This window comes from Lithobates pipiens, unplaced genomic scaffold (genome assembly GCF_037356315.1).
Source record: "Lithobates pipiens isolate NorthernLeopardFrog02 unplaced genomic scaffold, aLitPip1_a1.2 Scaffold_30, whole genome shotgun sequence".
Lineage (NCBI taxonomy): Eukaryota > Metazoa > Chordata > Amphibia > Anura > Ranidae > Lithobates > Lithobates pipiens.
This window is the reverse complement of record NW_027507791.1, coordinates 89,869,559-89,877,813: the sequence shown is the minus strand read 5'-3', so window position 1 is coordinate 89,877,813 and position 8,255 is coordinate 89,869,559. Positions and strand designations below refer to the sequence as shown.

The following is an 8,255-nucleotide window of genomic DNA, read 5'->3' as shown; positions in this document are numbered from 1 at the left end:
AAGCCGAAAGGCTCCACTTCCTGATTCCCATACCCAAGATGGTGGCAGCAGCACCAGAGAGATGATCCAGAGATCGGCTTCGGGTGCCGACATCGCGGGCGCGCTGGGCGGGTAAGTGTCATTATTTTAAAAGTCAGCAGCTGCAGTACTTGTAGCTGCTGGCTTTTAAAAAAAAAAAACAGCGGACTCCCGCTTTAAGTCGAGAAATCCGGATATATGGAGATATTGTTACCATTAAACTTGAGTGGGCCCTTTTCTCTAGCAAGGCGCACGATAGTGGCTTTGCCTTGAAAATTGAGGATTTTTGCAATCAGGGATCTTGGGGGCCCCCGAGGGAGGGAGGAGGACGTGGGGGAGAAGGCGATGTGCATGCTCCATCATGAAGGCATGGGACAACACTTCCATTCCAAAAACATCACGCAGCCAAGAGTGAAGGAACCTTTCAGGACGGGCCCCCTCTGAACGCTCAGGGAACCCCACAAAGCAGAGATTATTCCTGTGAGAATGGTTCTCTAACGAAGTGTCAGAAACCATGAATCAGACTGAGACAGAAGTACAATTAAATCACACTGGTTTATTAATAAAAATAAAAAGGTAAATAGAAAAAGCGTAGTCAAGCATAGCCAGAGTCCAGTAACCCAATCGGGTAGTCAGCCAGGCCAGAAGTCAGGGATCCAAGTAGAGCAACAGCAAGCAGGATAAGGAGCCAGAAGGGATGTCAGCAGGCCAGTCTTTAAACAAACCGCAGGAGATGGTTTCTAGTAATGTGACCAAGGTGAAGGCAGAGGTGAAGTGAGTTGGAAGGCTCTAAGTAGGCAGGTCAGATGAGCATCATCAGGAACAGCTGGTAACTGTGGAGAGAAGAGAGCTGGCAATTAGCCGACAGCTGAGCGACCAGCCCAGAGAAGGAAGGGCTAAGCCAGCCCTTACACCAAGTCCTCCATTTTGGCGTAAAAGACACCAGCTCATCAGCATCAATACGTCAATAAGCCCCCCCCCCCCCCCCCCCCCGGTTTGCTCCCTCATGTTTTGCACATCTTGCTTCAATAGGGAAAAATCAATGCTTTCCATCTGAACTATAAGGGAGGTCTTGCAGTCTTTTATAGCTAGCATTATTTCAGCCAGAGAAGGCTCCCTGAAGGAGGGCCTGGAGAATAACTGTCTTCAGAGCATGTAGGGGAGTCTAATGAATTTAGGAGGTCAGCCTGAGTGTGGAACACAGCAGGCAGAGCGTAACTCAGCCCTGATGTGGAGAGCTGTGCTGAGATGGGAGAGGGCTGCAGCGTGGCTTCAGGCTTTGCTGAGGGATTGGCACCATCTTGCCTGTGGTACTTTGCCAGTTGTTTCGCCGCTGACTGTGGCGAACGTAGCCCGTATTTATTCACCATCATGCCTGCCTCGGGATCCCGCCATCTTAAGGATGGATTCGCTGCCTTTTGGGAAAGGATTGGACACAGAATGCCTGCAGGATGTCTGTGTAGAGCCAAAGTTACAGATCTAAGCAGCCACACTCATGGACTCCAACACCCCCAGTTTTACCAACTTTCTCTACATGTTTTGTAAGAACAGGTCTGCCTTACTGAACAGTTACAAGTCTAATGCTAAATTCTGGCCTAAAAATACCAATTAAAAAAAAATCTATTCAGGTATGTGTTTCTTATGTAAGTCTCCATTCACACCTGAGTGATCAGCAGCCACTTGTTTTCTTTAGCACAGAGAACAGCAAAGAACAGTAGAAAGGTGAAAATATTTTAATGGCTTTAACCACTTCAATACAGAACACTTATACACCTTCCCGCCCAGACCAATTTTCAGCTTTCAGTGCTCTCACACTTTGAATGACAATTATGCAGTCATACTACACTGTATCCAAAATTTTTATAATTTTTACTCATAATAGAACTTTCTTTTGGTGGTATATAATCACCACTTGTTTTTTAATTTTTTGCAATATAAGTGAAAAAAAAGCAAACATTTTGGAAAAGAAAAACACTTTTTTTTTTTAGTTTCTATTGTAAAATTTTTACACAAACTTATCGCATTGACAGGTTATGTCTTGAAGACAGCATATGCATACTTGCAACGACACCCAAAATACATTCTGCTACTCCTGAGTATGGCGACACCACATGTGAGACTTTTACACAGCCTGGCCATATACAGAGGCCTAACATCCAAGTAGCACCTCCAGGCGTTTTAGGAGCAAAATTCCACATATAATTTCATGACAACCTATGTCTCTTTTTTTTTTCCCCAAATAGTTTTTATTGAACTTTTTCAAATAAGACAAAACAGTTTACAAATTAACAACTCAAAGTACAAATGGTATACAGTCGGTAATCTTCAGGGATGCCCTCCCTTCTTTACTGAGGCTAACCTTACAAATATTCAGTGGAAACCAATTGACATACCATAGTTACTTAATAAGGGCATATAAAACAGCAGTGTTTGTTAACATGGATGTCAATTAAAGTCCTGTCCCTTTTGAAGGTCCTGGAGCACCAGGACAATGGAAATGATGAAGATTAATTGCTCCACAAAGCTTATAACTAAAATGTGAATGAAGACTTGTTTTTAAACTTATTTTCCAGATTGTTCAAAATTTGTAAATGCTTTAGTGTTTATAGTCTGGGCACAGGTTGACTATAACCCCTTCCCGCTGAGTGTATACATATATGTGACCTCACAGAAGTGGGTCTTTATCCACTGGGCGACATACACTATATTGTCAAAAGTATTGGGACACCTGTTTTCTCACACACACATTAAAGTCTGATTTTTATTTTTAGCACAAAACTGAAGCAGGTGATACCATGCTTGGGATTTGAAATTATGGTCTGAGCAATTCTAGGTAGGACTGCCACCACTGAGCCACTGAGATGAGTACTAATTTTTTTTTAGTTAAAATAACAAACATGTTATACTTACCTGCTCTTTGACGTGGTTTTGCAAAGAGCAGCCCAGATTCTCCTCTTCTCTGGTTCTTCTTCAGTGCTCCTGGCCCCTCCCTCCTGTTGAGTGCCCCCACAGCAAGCCGCTTGCTATGGGGGCAACCGAGCCAAGCCACAGCTCCCTGTGTGCATTCAGACACAGAGCTGTGGCCCAGCCCCTTTCTCTCCTCATTGGCTGACTGACTTTGACAGCAGTGGGAGCCAATGGCGCCATGCTGCTGTCTCAGCCAATGAAGAGGGCAGTCCCGGGCAGCTGAGACACTCCTGCAACATCTCTGGATCTAGAGGGACCTCAGATAAGTATTGGAGGGGCTAAGGGGGGCTGCTGCACACAGAAGGCTTTTTTTATCTTAATGCATAGAATGCATTAAGATAAAAAAAACCTTCTGCCTTTACAATCACTAACTTTAATGGCATCCCAGTCTTAGTCCATAGGCCCACCCTTTTCAGCTACAACAGCTTCAACTGTTCTGGGAAGGCTGTCCACAAGGTTTAGGAGTGTGTCTATGGGAATGTGTGACCATTCTTTCAGAAGCGCATTTGTGAGGCCTGGCACGGATGTTGGATAAGAAAGCCTGGCTCACAGTCTTAGCTCTAATTCATCCCAAAGGTGTTCTATTGGGTTGAGGTCAGGACATGTGCATGCCAGTCAAGTTACTCCACCCCAAACTCGCTAATCCACGTCTTTATGGACCTAAGAGCACGCTGTACAGGCTCTCACAAACTATCGGAAAGCAGGAGGCCCAGCTCCCTATCACCTGATCACTGTGATAGCCTGTCATTGGCTATCACAGTTTTCAGTCACTGTTCAGCCTACCCCGTGTTTATTTTTTCTCTTCTAGAATGGAGAAAACTACACATTGTATCTTTCTCCTTGCTAGAGGAGAAAATAGCTAGATCAGGGTTTGATCTGGGCCACGGTCAAAAGTCCGGACCAAATTTCAGGATCAGTATATTTTAGCTAGGATTTTTTTCATTTTTTTTTTTTTAAAGCATTTTTTTTTTTTTTAAAAAGCTTTTCTTTGTGTGTGTGTTTTACGTAGGATAAAAAACAAAAAAAAATGTTCACACTAATAGCATACACATACAGTGACAAGAGCAAGCGAACCCCTTGGCATTAGCTAGTTTTCTGCCGCAATGCGCCTTAAAATGTGATCTGATCCTCATCTGGTGTGAACAGCTCTCTTGAGGTCATTCTACTGCATGTCCATGGGGTTAAGGTATGTGCTGTGACTTGGCTACCCTAACAGCCTCATTTTCTTTTTGACTGGTCTGTGGTAGATTTAATTTGATGCTTAGGGCAATTGTCCTGCTGCATCACTCAATTTCTACTAAGCTTTAGCTGGCAGGCAGCCACCCTGACATCCTGTAGGATATTTGGGTAAAGTTGGGAATTCATTTTCCCCATCAATTATTACAAGTGGTCCAGGCCCTGAGGCAGTAAAGCAAGCCCACATTATGATGTTCCCTCCACCATACTTAACTGTTGGGATGAGCTGTGCCCTTTGTGTGCCATACATAGTGCTCAGTATTCTTCCCCAACAAAACAACTCTTGTGTCATCAATCCAGAAAATATTTTCCCAGCAGCATTGTGGTTTGCCAAAGTGCTCTTTGCAAGCTTGAGGTGCATGGCAATGTTTTTTTTGAGAGCAGACACTTCCTCCGTGGTGTTCTGCCATGGACACTCTGCCTGTTCAAAGACTTAATTATGGTAGACTCATGAACAGGAAAGTTTGCCAGTTCTAGTGATGTCTTCTAAGCCTTTAGCTGTTACTCATGAATATTTTACCTCATTGAGGATTCTGTTTCCCACAGAAATGACAGGGAAAGTGGAGTGCATGTACAGTATGAGGAAGAGAGGGAAGGATGGTATTATTCCAGGCAAGCTACATTTAACCACTTCCATACTGGGCCTTTTCTGGAACTTTTTGTTTACAAGTTTCAATTACTATTTTTTTGCTAGAAAACAACTCAGAGACCCTAGGGAATAAAATGGTGTTTGTTTGCAACTGTTTATGTCACACGGTATTTGTGAAACAATTTTTCAAACGCTTTTGCCGTTACCGGTGATTTGAATGGCGTTTACATGTGTGGGCGTGACTTACGTATGTGTTTGCTTCTGTGCACGAGCATGCGAGGACAGGGGCACTTTCATTTTTTTTGTTTATTTTACTTACATTTTTAGATTTTTACACTTTCTCTTAAAAAAAAAATTGTATCACTTTTATTCCTATTACAAGGAATGTAAACACGCAAATGGTGCGTGACAGGTCCTCTTTATAGAGAGATGTGGGGTCTATAAGACCCCACACCTCTCCTTCAGGCTGTAAAGACAGAGAGCAAAAAAAAAAAAACTCTCTTTCCAGCAGAGTCCTCAGCATTGTTTACTTCCACCGGCCGCATGTGATGCCATAACGTCATGCCCGGGCCTCCGAAGGTCATAGAGATGACTGGGTACCATCTGGTCACCGGAAATCTCTATGATCAACGTCTGGCGGTGGCAGATTCCTTCTCTGGCTTGGATGTCCCCTCCCGCTGCCTGTAAGAATGATCAAGCAGCTAAACTGCCGCTATGATTGTTTTTACAGTGCAAAGAATTGCCGGCTCTAAAAAATTATCTCTGAATGATGAATGTAGCTGCAGGCATCATTTGGATATCCCCACTCAAAGTCAAAGACGTCCTTGGGCTGGAAGTGATTAAGGGATGGGATAATTTATTAAAGGACAACTTTGCTTAAGGTGTCAGCAAAGTATGATCATTTCAGAATGGGCAAGGTTGGTGATATTACAAAGTGTTTTAGCGAGCAGTATGTGCAATATAGTAGTGTAGAGGGCAAGGATTGGAAAAAGTATTCCAGTTAGTAGTATGTGTAGGAGAGGAGTGCAGAGAGTATGCCAATGGGCAGTGTGTGCAGGAGAGGAGTGCAGAAAGTATGGCATGGGCAGTGTGTGCAGGAGAGTAGTACGGATGATATGTGGAGGCTATGAAGGTGGGCAATATGTGCAGGAGAGGCATACAAAGGACATGAAAGCAAACAGTATGTGCAAGAGAAGAATACAGAGGGTATGATGGGAGCATTATGTGTAGGAGGTGCGCAGGAAACAACAGTGGGGCATGTATATGTGCAGCAAAGTGCCAAAAGGTATGTTAGGGAGCAACATTTACTACATATTTGTTGATGAAGAGGATTATGCATGCGCGGCTGTACACCAACTGCAGAGACTGTGCACCCTTTTTTTATTTAAATGGAAAACCATTTGATACAAAATTGAAAACAATTATTTCTACAGTTAATACATCCAGAACATGGTGTTAAACTCACTTGGGTTCAGTGATTAACAGAATCTTAGTCACAGTTCGAAGATGCACCTATTAATTTTGATTTATAGCTACACTATATAATGCTACACTTCAGAGTTTCACAATATGTACTTCATGAGGTAAAAAATGAAATGTTGACCAAAACTGCTATTCTCTGTGGCCCTAAAATAAATATTACCTACACCTTAGGACTCCTGAAACACACTGGGATAATGCCTATCTGTGCACATAAGAGCCTTTAGCTAGTATGGACATATACAGTGGTGTGAAAAAGTGTTTGCCCCCTTCCTCATTTCCTGTTCCTTTGCATGTTTGTCACACTTAAGTGTTTCGGAACATCAAACCAATTTAAACAATAGTCAAGGACAACACAAGTAAACACAAGTAAACACAAAATGCAATTTGTAAATGAAGGTGTTTATTATTAAAGGTGAAAAAAAATCCAAACCATCATGGCCCTATGTGAAAAAGTGATTGCCCCCTAAACCTAATAACTGGTTGGGCCACCCTTAGCAGCAACAACTGCAACCAAGCGTTTGCGATAACGTGCAATGAGGCTTTTACAGCGTCCTGGAGGAATTTTGGCCCACTCATCTTTGCAGAATCGTCCTAATTCAGTTACATTAGAGGGTTTTCGAGCATGAACGGCCTTTTTAAGGTCATACCACAACATCTCAATAGGATTCAGGTCAGGACTTTGGCTAGGCCACTCCAAAGTCTTCATTTTGTTTTACTTCAGCCATTCGGTGGTGGACTTGCTGGTGTGTTTAGGATCATTGTCCTGCTGCAGAACCCAAGTTCGTTTCAGCTTGAGTACACGAACAGATGGTCGGACATTCTCCTTCAGGATCTCTTGGTAGACAGCAGAATTCATAGTTCCTTTTATCACGGCAAGTCTTCCAGGTCCTGAAGCAGCAAAACAGCCCCAGACCATCACACTACCACCACCATATTTTACTGTTGGTATAATGTTCTTTTTATGAAATGCAGTGTTCCTTCTACGCCAGATATACTTGGACACACACCTTCCAAAGAGTTCCACTTTTGTCTCATCGGTCCACAGAATGTTGTCCCAAAAGTCTTGGGGATCATCAAGATGTGTTGTGGAGAAATTGAGACGAGCTTTGATGTTCTTTTTGCTCAGCAGTGGTTTTCTCCTTGGAACTCTGCCATGCAGGCCATTTTTGCCCAGTCTTTTCCTGATGGTGGAGGCATGAACGCTGACCTTAACTGAGGCAAGTGAGGCCTGCAGTTCCTTGGACGTTGTTGTGGGGTCTTTTGTGACCTCTTGGATGAGTCGTCGCTGCGCTCTTGGGGTAATTTTGGGCGGCCGGCCACTCCTGGGAAGGTTCACCACTGTTCCATGTCTTCGCCATTTGTGGATAATGGCTCTCACTGTGGTTCGCTAGATTCCCAAAGCTTTGGAAATGGCTTTATAACCCTTTCCAGACTGATAGATCTCAATTACTTTCTTTCTCAATTGTTCCTGAATTTCTTTGGGTCTCGGCATGATGTGTAGCTTTTAAGGATCTTCTGGTGGACCTTACTGTGTCAAGCAGCTCCTATTTAAGTGATGCCTTGATTGTGAACGGGTGTGGCAATATTCAGGCCTGGGTGTGGCTAGAGAAATTGAACTCAGGTGTGGACAACCACAGTTATAGTATGTTTTAACAAGGGGGCAATCACTTTTTCACACAGGGCCATGATGGTTTGGATTTTTTTTCACCTTTAATAATAAACACCTTCATTTACAAATTGCATTTTGTGTTTACTTGTGTTGTCCTTGACTATTGTTTAAATTGGTTTGATGTTCCGAAACACTTAAGTGTGACAAACATGCAAAGGAACAGGAAATGAGGAAGGGGGCAAACACTTTTTCACACCACTGTATATGACTGTATCTTGGAAATGGTGCTTTCCAGTATTTCATGTTCTTGTATTTTCAGTATGCTGTGTGTAGCAGGTGTTTATTTGATAAAGA

General features: G+C 43.1%; 1 protein-coding gene across 8 annotated transcripts in view; it reads right to left on the bottom strand.

Annotated features, from left to right (window-relative positions):
* DPF3 (double PHD fingers 3) overlaps positions 1 to 8,255 on the bottom strand; it is a 717,329-nt gene that overhangs the window by 368,186 nt on the left and 340,888 nt on the right. The gene's annotated exons all lie outside the window — the stretch shown is intronic.